The following is a 16308-nucleotide window of genomic DNA, read 5'->3' as shown; positions in this document are numbered from 1 at the left end:
TTTGTCTACAATGGGAATTTCTTCAAAACAACAAATATTAGTACACATATTCCTGAACAACATTGATGAAACCCACCAAAAAGCAAAACAATGCCCTATAATGTTTATAAAAGAACACACTTTGACACTTCCGATTTGAGACTGTACTGCAGTGAGCATTAAGTAATAAAATTTGTAGTAAACTGTGGCCTTTATTATGCTAGTGGAGAATTGCAGTGAACTATGGTCATTTTTTCATCAATTGCATCGGGTTATTGACAAATTTTACACCTGTCGCTAGTGTTCTGTTTTAAATTGTTTACCAGTTCAATGATATACTTGCATATCTAAAAAAAAAGTACACAGTGTGTTGTTTTTTTTTATAATTGCGCTAAAATTTATTTTGTTATGGTATGTTAATAGGATTCAATAGTAATGACGTCACGTCCGCCCAGGAACCAACAGCTTGGTTCTAAACAAGAAAATCGGCACTTTTTATTCTTCATGCTGGCTGGAAGTTTTTCACATGTCATGTGATCAGAATGATAAAAATCAAAACAAGATCAGATCCCCACTGGATAAACTTTATCCTTGTCGGAGAAGTATTTCTAAGGGCATCCGCCATTGTTCGACAGTTTGAACAAGTTTACAATGCGTCATTATGAGGGAAATGACGTCACGACTGTTGAACCCTCTTGTAACTGCAAAAATGGTTTCGTAAAATTATTTGGTTGTCTTGACTTTTCATGGTAAGATTTAAATGAACATGCACATTAAACCTTTCTTTGGGGTAATGAATATTTTGGCCATGCTGTCTTCTACCTTTGGGTTTTCAAACAGTCTTTGATTAAATTGTAGGTTGTCACTCTGCACAGATAAATAACAATGAGGCGGAGACTTCGATTTCCATTCATCGACCCAATCATCTATACACCAATCTTAACACTCTCTCCGATCCATCAATCGGTCCGTCGATCCCGCCATCCACCAATCCATCTATCTATTTATTCATTCATCCATGCTTCCATCCATCTATCCACCTACCCACCCATCGATCCATCCGCCTAATTATCCATCTATATATCCACCCAACCATCCATCTCCCCATCTATCCAGCCAACCAGTCATCCATTCATCCATCCATTTATCCACCCACCCACCCATCTATCCATCCACCTAATTATCCATCTATATATCCACCAAACCCTCCATATCCCCATCTATCCAGCCAACCATCCATCCATTCATCCATCTATCTATCCACCTACACACCCATCTATCCATCCACCTAATTATACATCTATATATCCACCCAACCATCCATCTCCCCATCTATCCAGCCAACCATCCATCCATTCATCCATCCATCTATTCATCCATCCATCCATCTATCCATCCTTCTATCTATCCACCAACCATCTATATCCACCTATCCATCAACCATCGATCCATCCATTCACCAACCATTTATTCATCCCATCCATCCATCTATCCATCCTTCTATCTATCCACCTAACCATCTATCTATCCATATGGAGGAAGACTATCTATGAATGTGAGGCGGTTTCACAATACATCATCATCCATCCGTCAGCTGTCTCCACGAATCACGATCCTCTGCGGTGCGCATGAAATCTGTGTTGCTTTTTAAGTCACATTTGGCCATTCTTAGGTTATTTAGATAAGTCATTCTTTGTCTAACTCTAGCTCTCTTTCCTTCAATCATCCCAGATGTTACCAACTTTTCTATTCCGTCTCTTCTCCACAATGTCCCAGAAACCGTAACTGCCTCTTCTGATGTTATCGATCAGTATTCTTCCCTTTGTCACATTCTCCAACACTTCCTCGTTCGTATATCTGTCTGCCTCAACATTCTTCTATACACCCACATCTCAAATGCCTCTAACCTCCTCGTACATTCTTTGTCCAGCGTCCACGTTTCACAACCGTATAAAAGGGTACTTATAACATAATATGTTTCTACTACTTTCATTTTGGTCTTCAACTTCAGGTTGTTGTTTGACACAACTGGTCGCATTTTATGGAACACGTTTTTTGCTATTGCTATTCTTTGTTTTATATTCTCTATGTCACGTGCGTCATGGGTAATGATAGTGCCTAAATATTTAAATTTCTTTACTTGTTTGATGGTCTCTCCTTTGCTTGACAAGTGGGAGATCGTGTTGTCTTTATTTGAGACCACCATGCATTCGGTTTTCTTAAATAATTTAGTTCAAGCCTGGGGTGGCAAAAGTGAAGAGATGGGCCTGAAACTAAAAATAACTGTGTAAATTTCCCTGGTGTGTAGAAAGCAACTAGCTGCATTGAAACAAAAGGACCTTAGTTCACACTACGCTGATTTATACTCAAAAGAGACCACGGTTCACTATAATGCGCTACTACACACATAAAGACCATAGTTAATTATAATAATAATGCTCACTACAGTGGAGTCTCCAGTCTGAAATGACGCAATGTGCTCTTTTCAAACGATAAATCGATAAAATACACGACAGCGTTATTTTGGTTGTGTACGACAGAGTTATTTTGGTTGTGTACGACAGCGTTGTTTTGGTTGTGTACGACAGCGTTGTTTTGGTTGTGTACGACAGCGTTGTTTTGGTTGTGTACGACAGCGTTGTTTTGGTTGTGTACGACAGCGTTGTTTTGGTTGTGTACGACAGCATTGTTTTGGTTGTGCATGGTTTCGTCAATATTGTTCAGGAAGTATTTGTTCTAATATTTTGTGTTTTGAAGAAGTTCCATTGTAGACAAAAGCTATTATTTTACTCATGGATACAACGATACACAATAAGGTAAGAATCGATTAATCAAATTATAATTTTGTCTACATTTGGTCGAAATTTCCATGTCGGAAAACTTTAATTTCCTTCAATTAATATTGTTCAAAACCATCTGTTTGCTTCCTTTAAGCACCATTTGAATCACGTGTTTCTGTACCTACTTGGCAATCCAACAAAACAAATCATTGAAACGGGACAAATATTGATAATATTGTGGCAAAGAAAACGTACCCTTGGCATCCTGAGGCGGAAAACCTGTACCAGTGCCCCTTCCCTCCGCCCCCCCCCCCAAAGGTGAAAGAACAGGCATACAATGCTTTAGTCAGACATGTATTTGAATACGCGTGCACAGGGTGGGATCCTTATCAGCAAGGTCACATCAAGAAAATCGAACAAGTCCAAAGGGCAGCTTCGAGGTTTGTCACCAACAACTACTTGCGCGCACCAGGATACGTTACTAAGGCCCTGAAACTGTTGCGGTGGAGCGTAGGCGGAAAGAAAAACGCCTCCAAGTTTTACACAGAAGAGTACATTCCAACAAAACAGCAGTAACTATACCACAATATTTCACAAAACAGTACTGTACATCCACAAGAAATTATCATAGCAGTAAATTCACAACCCCAAAACACAGAACCAAGACATATAAAAACAGTTTTTTTCCCAAGAAACATCAAGGAATGGAACACTCTCCCACCAGAAATCCCAGATATTACCAACAACAACAAATTTGGTCAAGTATTAAACATTTATCTTTCAACTCAATAACACGACAATAGAGAAAGTCGCCACATAATTGTATAAAATATGCAGTGATGGGCAATCCGTCTTTTGCAGATAAAGATCTTGAACTCGAACTAAAACTGAATGTCAAACATAAACACCTCGCAACATTTGGTGATGATTGGTTGAGTTGAATTACACCAAATCCAATTTTCCAAATAAGATGTACATATCACCTGTTCTTGCCTCAGAGTACTCATGATCTACAACATACACGTTTAGAAAATGCCACGGACAAACATAAACTGCATTTAGTGAGGGCTACTCATAAGAATGGCTCGAAAAAAGTAATAACAGAGAGCTGAGTGGCGTCAATTTCATTCCTTCTAGAGAGTAGAATACTCGTAGGAGGGTCTCCTCTTTGTTCTCTGGCTACGTGTGCACTTTGGGATTTGAGTGAGGCGTCACGTGAGCAAGACAAAGGTCAAACATGATCCGCGCACTCAACCACCCCCTCCCTTACACACACACACACACACACACACACACACACACACACAGTGAGGTAAGTTGTGTTTTAAGTCCTAGGACCATCCATTGTTAGATTACGTACTCCATAGTAGTTGGTGTCTGTGGCAGAGTAGAAAGGGGAGGACAGGGATGGACTATCTGAACAGTGAATAAAATAAACATATACTTATACAGCACGTGTGATAGAGTTCAATCGATTTTTAGAAAATAGGCCATAGTTTTAAACGAATCATAATAAAGCATTTTATGTTTTATTTGAAGTTTAAGTACTTTACAATATACGAATTTTAAACAAACTTGAATTTTTATATAACGCCTTATCGATCCTTTATACCGTATATACTCCACCATTAGACAATGTAAGAAGCTCCCATTCTGTTAGCTACCACATTTATGCTTACGACACGTAGCTATATAAAGCTGCCTCTCCTCTCTAGTTGTGACTCCATCAAAAGTTGGATTCTAGAATGTAAGCTATTGCTGAATGAAGATAAAACTGGAATTGTTTTGATTGGAACTCAGCAACAATTAAAGTCTATCCGCTTGTCAACTCCTACACTAACCATAACTGGTTTTGATATTTCTATGTCTGAAAAGGCTAAAAATGTGAGCGTCATTCTGGACAGTACTTTGTCTATGGAACAGAACGTATTCGATAATGTGAAAAATCATGTCTAATGAGTTTAGTACAATATCACAGATGAGGTCATGTTTACCTTTCAACACCTCGAAGATAATTATCTCTGCTTTGACTTTGATCTTGTCACACCAGGACGAATGTAATTCATTTCTGGCTGGTCTGCCCAATAAGAAAATAAACAAACTCCAGAGAGTAGCCTGCAGAATTGTGCAGTCAGGTTAATCCTGGGAAAATATCATTACGATGAGGCAAAGAACACGCTTCGAATCGCTAGTCAGGGCTAGAATTATGTACAAATTAACCTTTGTCTTCTGCCGCCGTCTACTTCAAACACTTACTTCAGGCGTACGTACCTCTGAGAAATCTTAGATCCCACGACTTAAAATCGTTAGCATCTCCTTAAGCTAAACTCAATTATTTTCTTGATAGGTCTCTCATGAAATTTGGACCCACGATATGGAGTGATCTCCTTCAGTCTGTAAGATTTGCGAACTTTATAGAAATTTTCAAAAAAAGTATTATTATTATTATTATTATTAATGTAATAATAATAATAATAATAATAATAATTATCGTGGGCCAAAATTTCATGAGAGACCTATCAGAAATTAATTGAGTTTAGTTAAAAGGAGATGCTAACGTTTAAGTGTGGAAATCTAAGATTTCTCAGGGGTACGTACGCCTGAAGAAAGTCTTTGAAGTAGACGGTGGAAAGAAGACAAAGGTAATTTTGTACATAATTCTCCCCTGACTAGGGGTTTCAAAAGGTGTTCTTTGCGTCATCGTAATGAATTTTCCTAGGTTTTAATTTGGGCCGCACAATTCTGCAGGCTACTCTTGGAGCTTGTTTTTTTTTTTTATTGGGCAAAACCAGCCAGAATGAATTACTTTGTCGAGGTGGACAGATAAAGTCAAGCGAGCTTTATCTTCGAGGTTTTTAAAAGGGTAAACATGACCTCATCTGTGTATGGTACTAATCATAGACATGATTTTTCATTATCGTTTACGTGCTGATCCATAGACAAAGTACTGCCCCAGATGACGCTCACATTTTAGCCTTTCAAAAATAGAATTGTCAAACCGTTTTTGGTTAGTGTGGGAGTAAAAAGCGGATAGATTTTAATTGTTGCGGAGTTCCAATCAAAACAATCCAGTTTTATCTTCATTCAGCAATAGCTTTACATTCAAAATCACTTTTGATGGGTCCCACCAGAGAGGAGGGCAGCTTTTTTTAGCTACGGGGCGTAAGAATAAATGTGGTAGTAACGAAGGGGGAGTTTTTTAATTGTCTTTGGTGAAGTATTTCGGTAAAAAGGTTTTTTTAAGGCGTTGAAAGTTCAAGTTGTTTAAATTCGTAAATTGTAAGTACTTAAACTTCAAAAAACAAAAAAAAGGTGTTTTATTTTGATTCGTTAAAATTTATGGTATTTTCTAAAAATCGATGGAAATTTTTAGCCGGCTGTAAAAATATGGTTTATTTTTTCACTGTTCGATAGCCTCCTGTCTTCCCCTTTCTTTTTCTGTCACAGACACCAATTTCTTGGGTAGTATCTAACATGGTTGGTCCTAGGACTTAAAAACAACTTACAACTTGTTGTGTTTTGTGTGTGTGTGTGTGTGTGTGTGTGTGTGTAAAGGGGGGGGGGGGGGGGTGAGGCGGGGAAACATGTTTGACTTGTCTTGCTCACGTGACCCCTCACTCATCCCAAAAGTGCACCGTAGCACAGAACAGAGAGGAGCCCCTCTACGAGTATTTACTCTCTAGAAGGAATGAAATGCGTCATCAGCTCTCTGTTAATTATTTTTTTCGAGCCATTCTTATGGTAGCCCTCACTAAAGCAGTTTTGTTTTTCCGTGGCTTTTTCAAAACGTTTTAATTTTGTAGATTCTGGAAATCTGAGGCAAGAACAGGTGATTGTACATCTTATTGGAAAATTGGATTTGGTGTTAATTAAAACTCAACAATCATCACCAAATTTTGGGCGAGGTGTTTTTGGTTGACATTCTTTTTCAAGTCAATTTCAAGGTTTTTCTGAAAAACGGCGGTTGCCCATACTGGGGATTTTTTCAATTATGTGGCGACTTTCCTATTGTCGTGTATTGAGTTGAAAGATAAATTTTATAATACTTGACCAAATTTTTTGGGTTGTTGGAAATTTATTGGGATTTCTGGTGGGAGAGTGTTCCATTCCTTGATGTTTCTTGGGAAAAACGTTTTTATTTGTCTTGGTTCTGTTTTTTGGGGGTTGTGAATTTACTGCTATGATAATTTTTTTGTGGATGCACAGTACTTTTTTGTAAAAATATTGTGGTATGTTACTGTTTGTTTTGTTGGAATGAAATTTTCTGGGAAAAAAAATTGGAGGCGTTTTTCTTTCCGCCTACGCTCCAGTGTTTTCCACCGCAAAAAGTTTCCCGGGCCTTAGTAACGTATTTCCCCGGTGCGCGCAAGTTGTTTTTGGTGCAAACCTGAAGCTGCCCTTTGGGGCTTGTTTCGATTTCTTGATGTGACACTTGTGTTTAAAGGGTCCCACCCTTTTGCAGCGTATTCAAATTTCAGTTGAATAAAGCATTGGGTTTCCTGTTCTTTCACCTTTGGGGGGGGGGGGGGGGAGGGAGGGGGCAATGGACAGGTTCCGCCTCAGGATGCCAAAGGGTACGATTTTCTTTGCCACAATATTTCAATATGTTGGTCCCGTTTCAATGATTTGTTTTGTTGGATTGCAAGTGGGTACGAGAACACCCTGATTAAAATGGTGCTTTTAAAAGGAAGCAAACAGATGGTTTTGAAAAATTTTAATGAAGGAAATTAAAGTTTCCCACATGGATTACGACCAAATGTAGACAAATTTTTATTTGATTAAACGTTCTTTCATTATTGTGTATCGTTGTATCCATGGAGTAAAATAATAGTTTTTGTTACAATTTGGGGAACTTCTTAAAAAAACAAAATTTTTAGAACAAATATTCCTGAACAATATTGACGAAAACCATGCACAACCAAACAAAGCTGTCCCTTTCACAACCAAACAACACTGTCGTTTCACAACCAAAACAACGCTGTCGTACACAACCAAAACAAACCTGTCGTTACACAACCAAAACAACACTTGTCGTACATCAACCAAAACAACGCTGTCGTACACAACCAAAATAACGCTGTCGTACACAAAAAATAACGCTGTCGTGTATTTTATCGATTTTTGTCGTTTGAAAAAAGACATTGCGTTTATTTCAGACTGGAGACTCCATGTGGTGAGCATTATTTTTATAATTAACCTATGGTCTTTATGTGTGTAGTAGGATTATAGTGAACCGGGGGTCTCTTTTGAGTATAAATCAGCGTAGTGGACTAAGGTCCTTTTGTTTCAAAGCAAACTAGTTGTTTTACACACCAGGGAAATTTACCAGTTTTTTTTGTTTCAGGCCCAAACTCTTCACTTGCAACCAGGCTTGAAACTAAAATTTTGTTAAGAAAACCGAATGCAAAGGTGGTCTTCAAATAAAGGACAACAGACTCCCACTTGTCAAGCAAAGGAGGAGACCAAACAAAAAAAGTAAGAAATTTAATTTTTTAGGCACTATCATTACCCATGACGCCCCGTGACATAGAGATATAAAACAAAGAATTGCAAAAGCAAAAAAAAATGTTCCATAAAATGCGGGCCAGGTTTTGTCAAACAACAACCCGAATTTGAAGAAACCCAAAAAGAAAGTAGTAGAAAAATATATGTTATAAGTACCCCCTTTTTTCCCGGGTTTTGAAACGTGGACGCTGGACAAAGAATGTACGAGGAGGTTAGAGGCATTTGAGATGTGGGTGTATAGAAGAATGTTGAGGCAGACAGATATACGAACGAGGAAGTGTTGGAGAATGTGACAAAGGGAAGAATACTGATCGATAACATCAGAAAGAGGCAGTTACGGTTTCTGGGACATGTGTGGAGAAGAGACAGAATAGAAAAGTTGGTAACATCTGGGATGATTGAAGGAAAGAGAGCTAGAGTTAGACAAAGAATGACTTATCTAAATAACCTAAGAATGGCCAAATGTGACTTTAAAAGCAACACATATTTCATGCGCACCGCAGAGGATCGTGATTAGTGGAGACAGCTGACCGGATGGATGATGATGATATTGTGAAACCGGCCTCACATTCATAGTAGTCTTCCTCCCCATGGATAGATAGATGATTGGGTGGATAGATAGAAGGATGGATAGATGGATGGATGGGATGAATAAATGGATGGATGGATGGATGGATCGATGGTTGTATGGATAGATGGATATAGATGGTTGGGTGGATAGATAGAAGGATGGATAGATGGATGGATGGGATGAATAGATGGATGGATGAATGGATGGATGGTTGGCTGGATAGATGGGGAGATGGATGGTTGGGTGGATATATAGATGGATAATTAGGTGGATGGATAGATGGGTGTGTAGGTGGATAGATAGATGGATGAATGGAATGGATGGTTGGCTGGATAGATGGGGAGATGGATGGTTTTGGTGGAAATATAGATGGATAATTAGGTGGATGGATAGATGGGTGGTGGATAAATGGATGGATGAATGGATGAATGGTTGGCTGGATAGATGGGGAGATGGATGGTTGGGTGGATATATAGATGGATAATTAGGCGGATGGATAGATGGGTGGGTAGGTGGATAGATGGATGGAAGCATGGATGAATGAATAAATAGATAGATGGATTGGTGGATGGCGGGATCGACGGACCGATTGATGGATCGGAGAGAGTGTTAGAAGATTGGTGTATAGATGATTGGGTCGATGAATGGACAATCTGAAGTCTCTCGCCTCATTGTTATTTATCTGTGCAGAGTGACAACCTACAATTTAATCAAAGACTGTTTGAAAACCCAAAGGTAGAAGACAGCATGGCCAAAATATTCATTACCCCAAAGAAAGGTTAACTGTGCATGTTCTATTTAAATCTTACACATGAAAAGTCAAAGACAACCAAATAATTTTACGAAACCATTTTTGCAGTTACAAGAGGGTTCAACAGTCGTGACGTCACTTCCCTCATTAATGACGCATTGTAACTTGTTCTAAACTGTCGGAACAATGGCGGATGCCCTTATGAAATACTTCTCCGACAAGGATAAAAGTTTATCCAGTGGAGATCTGATCATCTTTTGATTTTTATACATTCTGATCACATGACATGTGAAAAACTTCCAGCCAGCATGAAGAATAAAAAGTGCCGATTTTCTTTGTTTAGAACCAAGCTGTTGGTTCCTGGGCGGACGTGACGTCATACTATTGAATCCTATTAACATACCATAACAAAATAAATTTTAGCGCAATTATAAAAAAAACAACACACTGTGTACATTTTGTTTTTAGATATGCAAGTCATATCATTGAACTGGTAAACAATTTAAAACAGAACACATAGCGACAGGTGTAAAATTGTTCAATAACCCGATGCAATCTGATGAAAAAATGACCATAGTTCACTGCAATTCTCCACTAGCATAATAAAGGCCACAGTTTACTACAATTATATTACTTAATGCTCACTGCAGTACAGTCTCAAATCGGAAGTGTCAAAGTGTGTTCTTTTAAAACATTATAGGGCATTGTTTTGCTTGTGGTGGGTTTCATCAATGTTGTTCAGGAAGTATGTGTACTAATATTTTGTGTTTTGAAGAAATTCCATTGTAGACAAAAGCTATTATTTTCCTCGTGCAGACAACGATACACAATAAGGTCGTAATCCATGTCGGAAAACGTAACTAATTTCATTCAATTAAAATTATTATAATCCACCTGTTTGCTTTCTTTAAGCGCCATTTTGAATCACGTGTTCTTGTAGCAGATGAGCAATATCCTAATGTAAATTACGATGTATCAGCTCTATTAAAAAGAAATCTATGTATCGAGAAATCGGTCTTTTTGTTGCCATTGAAAACAAAAGCTGTTAGCAATGTTTAAAGACATGCCAGAAGTGTATATATATATATTTATATATATATATTATATATAAATATATATATATTATATATTTATATATATATATATATATACAATATATATATATTATGATAATAATAATAATAATAATAAAATAATAATAATAATAATAATAATAATATAATAATAATAATAAATGGCATTTATATAGCGCTTAACCCCGTTGTCACAGGCTCTAAGCGCTTTACAGTTATATAAAACAAAACATATTACAGTGAGACAAGTGTGAAGGAAACGTGATACGAATTCAATTTAACAACAACAAAATATGAAATATATACACACACACACACACACACACACACACACACACACACACAATCGTAGCTGTCCCTTCAATGGTAGTGAATAGTCAATCAACTTTAAATGTGTGATTCAAGTGTTGAATAAAATTCAACTTCTATTGTCTTAATAGACAATACATTTTTAGACCTAGTAGAACTCTTCGGGGCTTTTTATTTGGGTACGGAGAGTTATCTTCTCATTACTTATCGAAGAATTTATTGGGAAAATGGTTTATATAAAATTTAAATAAATTGTTTGTATTCAAAACAATGAGAGGAACCACTACCTGGTATCGAGTCAATGCAAGTACCCCAACCTCATTGCCATATTCGCTAACCATAAGGCAGCACCAAAAGCTATTGGCTCCCACTACCCACACCCTTATTACCCTGGTTTTTCCATATAGCCCGCCAGACCTTACATCGGATCTCCGCCGCCCATATATGAACCCCGTTGCCGTTAGTGGGAATATATTTGGTACACCCGGCATAAGTCTCAACCAGCACAGGGCAATACTGTCTTACAACACCTGGGCTCTAATTCATGGAGCGGGACTACGATGATAGTCCTAGACTAAATCCGTCGTCTCAGACTATAGGGCGTTGTAAGCTATTCATGAAGCCGGACTACGCGAAGTCTTAGACTAAACGAGGGACTAAAGGGTGTGAAAATTTACACCCGCGATTTAGGAGGCGTAATATCGTAGCTGGGACTAAATTTCAAAATCATATGGTGCTCTACGCTGGGGGTGCAAGTAATTGTACAGCGATTAGAACAAGAATACTCGACAGGTTTTGATTTTATATTTATTTTTATTTATTTATTTATTTTTTGGTTTTGTTTTTTTTTTCTTTTCTTTTCTCGAAGATTCGACAATCGCACATACACTCCTCATCTTGCCCATTCAAAACACTCTCCAGAGACTCCCCCCCCCCCACACACACACACACTTTCATAGTAACTTCCTCCTCCTCCTCCCCCTCCTCCTCCTCCTCCTCCTCCTCCTCCTCCTCCTACTACTACTACTACTACTACTACTACTACTACTACTACTACTACTATACTATACTACTACTACTACTACTACTATACTACTACTGCGACTACTATTACATTTCTATTATGTCTTTTTACCGTCCATTATTTCTAGAAATTTCAGTCTCTCACTGGCCTTATCATTTCTATCACACCACGCTAAATATTCATTCACACTCCAACCATCGTTGAGTACAGACGATCCAATTTATACTGCATTTCAGTTTATTTGTTTTTTGTTGTGCCGACGAAGGGTTTGTACCCGAAACGCCCAGTGTCTGTATTCTTCCCATCTATTCCTCTCATCTATTATTCTTTCGTTAGTATTTTCGGGACCCCATGCTTCAGGCAGCACCCACGCGTCTCTACTTAGAACAAACGCTACACAGTGGATGTGCCATCGTTACTTATATTTACTAAAAACATTACACACACACACATTCTCAAACAATTTTACACCCCTAAACTTGCCTCACACTATTTTTATTTGTGGGGCCAAAAAAAAAATATAATAAAACGATCAAAACAAACACGAAGAAGAAATGGATATGATTTTTGTGTTACTTCGTATGACGCATGCGCAGCTGGAAAAGTAATACATGTCTATGACGTTTTGCGATACGTTTCCGAGGAATCCTCAGTTAAAAATAGATTGACATCTGCAGTCTGAGACTTCGCAAGCGTAAGTCCAGAGACTTGATAGTCAGGGATGAAGTCTGACCTCCATGAATAGCTTACTTTCTGTAGTCTCGGACTTCCCAAAGTCTTAGACTACAAAGTCTCAGACTTTGCTATAGTCTGAGACTACCATAGTCTCGGTCTATTAATCAGAGCCCAGGTGTCAATACGCGGTCTTCTGCCGACCTGGATGCAGAGCCCAGCCTGTGCCTGCACCGGCGACCAGGCAGGATGCAATGGCCTTAGCCTTCCCAACCACGTCAGCGGTCAAAGCTCTGCGCGTCTGGGTCCAATTACTCACACCTGCCAGAAGTTTTCTTCTACCTACTAGGAGACTTGGTTCCCACTCCGGCTGCACCGTTGGTCCGAGTCACGGCCACCTTCCATCCTCAAAGAAGGTGCCAAGTTCCCACATTTATGTCTCGTACATCTCCTACCTATTAGGTTTTGCTAAGTACAAACGACTGAGCGTCGTGCGCCCCCCTTCCAGCAAGGAGGTGCCGCACGCTCTCGTTCCACCGGGCCACTGATCCCCTAACTATGACCCTCTCAGTGCCATTTGGGATACATTTTCTCTGCCCCCACAGGAGCCGCATCCCCAGCATCTCCTGGCCTCCAAAGTCAGAGCTCCACGGATGTAGCCGCCGTCCTCGCCTTGAGGCTGGCCATGATTTGCGGTGGCTAACCAGACGTGGGTGTCCCGTAGGCGCTGGCCGTGAAGCTACCAGACTAATGCCCGGGATAGGGGGTTGAGACCCATTCAGTTCGCGCTTAAATTAAATTAAATTGAGCTTTTATATAGCGCAATATCCACTAAACTTGCTCAAAGCGCTTTACAGGGGGTCCCTGGTCAACAGCAACATTTAACATGTAGGACGGGACATACGCTGTTGGGGCGATATTACAATTTTTCGGACAAAGACAACGCTGTTACCGGCCATGGTACTCGTTTTACACCTGAGTACGGTGAGAGAATGTGAGTAAAGAGCCTTTTCCAAGGACTCAACTATGCGCCTAGCGCGAGGCTCGAACCCAGGACCTTTCGATCCGACAGCGAGTGTCATACCACTAGACCACATAGCCGCTTACCACTTCAGGCCGATGTTGGGCGCCCGAAATCCGTTGACTGTCGACTGGTTAGCCTCTGACGCTAGTTAAGCACTTAACTCTCTCCTTACGAGCCATTTTCAGGATTTTCCCCAAAACGTGAAAACCAACTAACACAAAAATACATATTGCTATTCTTACCTTATTGTGCATCGTTGTCTGCACGAGGAAAATAATAGCTTTTGTCTACAATGGAATTTCTTCAAAACACAAAATATTAGTACACATACTTCCTGAACAACATTGATGAAACCCACCACAACCAAAACAATGCCCTATAATGTTTTAAAAGAACACACTTTGACACTTCCGATTTGAGACTGTACTGCAGTGAGCATTAAGTAATATAATTGTAGTAAACTGTGGCCTTTATTATGCTAGTGGAGAATTGCAGTGAACTATGGTCATTTTTTCATCAGATTGCATCGGGTTATTGATAAATTTTACACCTGTCGCTATGTGTTCTGTTTTAAATTGTTTACCAGTTCAATGATATGACTTGCATATCTAAAAACAAAATGTACATAGTGTGTTCTTTTTTTATAATTGCGCTAAAATTTATTTTGTTATTGTATGTTAATAGGATTCAATAGTATGATGTCACGTCCGCCCAGCAACCAACAGCGTGGTTCTAAACAAAGAAAATCGGACCTTTTTATTCTTCTGGCTGGCTGGAAGTTGTTCACATGTCATGTGATCAGAATGTATAAAAATCAAAACATGATCAGATCTCCTTTGGATAAACTTTTATCCTTGTCGGAGAAGTGTTTCATAAGGGCATCCGCCATTGTTCCGACAGTTTAGAACAAGTTACAATGCGTCATTATGAGGGAAGTGACGTCACGACTGTTGAACCCTCTTGTAACTGCAAAAATGGTTTCGTAAAATTATTTGGTTGTCTTTGACTTTTCATGTGTAAGATTTAAATAGAACATGCACAGTTAACCTTTCTTTGGGGTAATGAATATTTTGCCCATGCTGTCTTCTACCTTTGGGTTTTCAAATAGTCTTTGATTAAATTGTAGGTTGTCACTCTGCACAGATAAATAACAATGAGGCGAGAGACTTCAGATTGTCCATTCATCGACCCAATCATCTATACACCAATCTTCTAACACTCTCTCCGATCCATCAATCGGTCCGTCGATCCAGCCAACCACCAATCCATCTATCTATTTATTCATTCATCCATGCTTCCATCCATCTATCCCCCCACCCACCCATCTATCCATCCACCTAATTATCCATCTATATATCCACCAAACCATCCATCTCCCCATCTATCCAGCCAACCATTCATCCATTCATTTATCCACCCACTCACCCATCTATCCATCCACCTAATTATCCATCTATATATCCACCAAACCATCCATCTCCCCATCTATCCAGCCAACCATTCATCCATTCATCCATCCATTTATCCACCCACCCACCCATCTATCCATCCACCTAATTATCCATCTATATATCCACCAAACCATCCATCTCCCCATCTATCCAGCTAACCATCCATCCATTCATCCATCCCTCTATTCATCCCATCAATCCATCTATCCATCCTTCTATCTATCCATACAACCATCCATCCATCCAACTATCCATTCATTTATCCATTCATCCACCTGTCCATCTAGCCAATGATCCATCAATCCATCCATCTATCCGTCTATCCATCATCCAACTGAATGATGAGGCGACAGGAAGGCGACCACTTGAATACGTTATGAAGAAGCATGCCCTGAGATGCAAAGTAGCTGGTGCTTCACTTCCAGGTGGAGTGAATTAAAGGTGGGGGGGGGGGAACTATCTATGAATGTGAGGCCCGTTTCACAACATCATCATCATCCATCGTGGCTTGTGCTCTTTAGTACGTTGCCGCTCAGCTGTCTCAACGAATCACGATCCTCTGCGGTGCGCATGAAATATGTGTTGCTTTTTAAGTCACATTTGGCCATTCTTAGGTTATTTAGATAAGTCATTCTTTGTCTAACTCTAGCTCTCTTTCCTTCGATCATCCCAGATGTTACCAACTTTTCTATTCTGTCTCTTCTCCACACATGTCCCAGAAACCGTAACTGCCTCTTTCTGATGTTATCTATCAGTATTCTTCCCTTTGTCACATTCTCCAACACTCCTCGTTCGTATATCTGTCTGCCTCAAATTCTTCTATACACCCACATCTCAAATGCCTCTAACCTCCTCGTACATTCTTTGTCAAGCCCTCCACGTTTCACAACCGTATAAAAGGGTACTTATAACAAATGTTTCTACTACTTTCATTTTGGTCTTCAACTTTAGGTTGTTGTTTGACAAACTGGTCGCATTTTATGGAACACGTTTTTTGCTATTGCTATTCTTTGTTTTATATTCTCTATGTCACGTGCGTCATGGGTAATGATAGTGCCTAAATATTTAAATTTCTTTACTTGTTTGATGGTCTCTCCTTTGCTTGACAAGTGGGAGATCGTGTTGTCTTTATTTGAGACCACCATGCATTCGGTTTTCTTAACATAATT

General features: G+C 39.3%; 1 protein-coding gene across 1 annotated transcript in view; it reads left to right on the top strand.

Annotated features, from left to right (window-relative positions):
- Positions 1-2600: 2600 nt before the first annotated feature.
- LOC144958025 (uncharacterized) overlaps positions 2601-16308 on the top strand; it is a 15761-nt gene continuing 2053 nt past the window's right edge. The window contains exons 1-2 of the mRNA XM_078889618.1: positions 2601-2795; positions 5107-5155. The gene's annotated coding sequence lies outside the window, so the exon portion shown is untranslated. The remainder of the gene's footprint in view (positions 2796-5106; positions 5156-16308) is intronic.

This window comes from Berghia stephanieae, chromosome 12, assembly GCF_034508935.2.
Source record: "Berghia stephanieae isolate SIO BIC M18660-M18661 chromosome 12, UCSD_Bste_1.3, whole genome shotgun sequence".
Lineage (NCBI taxonomy): Eukaryota > Metazoa > Mollusca > Gastropoda > Nudibranchia > Aeolidiidae > Berghia > Berghia stephanieae.
The sequence above is the reverse complement of the archived record's forward strand: the minus strand, read 5'-3'. Positions and strand labels throughout refer to the sequence as shown.